This window comes from Pterocles gutturalis, unplaced genomic scaffold, assembly GCF_000699245.1.
Source record: "Pterocles gutturalis isolate BGI_N339 unplaced genomic scaffold, ASM69924v1 scaffold26061, whole genome shotgun sequence".
Classification (NCBI taxonomy): Eukaryota; Metazoa; Chordata; class Aves; order Pterocliformes; family Pteroclidae; genus Pterocles; species Pterocles gutturalis.
The window spans coordinates 5743-6008 of NW_010103735.1; positions in this window are offsets into that span (position 1 = coordinate 5743).

Sequence of the window (266 nt, forward strand, 5' to 3'; positions counted from 1 at the left end):
CCTCCTCCTTGGAAACTTACTTGTATGAAGTTAGCTCAGTGAAGGCTAGAGGCTTGTCTATAGGTGTGAATTCTCGGATTATTGGTCTTTTTAGGGGGGGCTAGGAGCATGGCTGAAGGACTTGGAAAGCATATGTTGCCTCGGTGCGTGCAGAGATGCCTATATATTCCAGAGATGACTGCAGTGGCTTTCTGAGGAGGATGGTTAAGGACAGTGGAGGCATGGGATGAGGAATTTTTTTTCCTGGTGGCAACTCTGGCGACGAC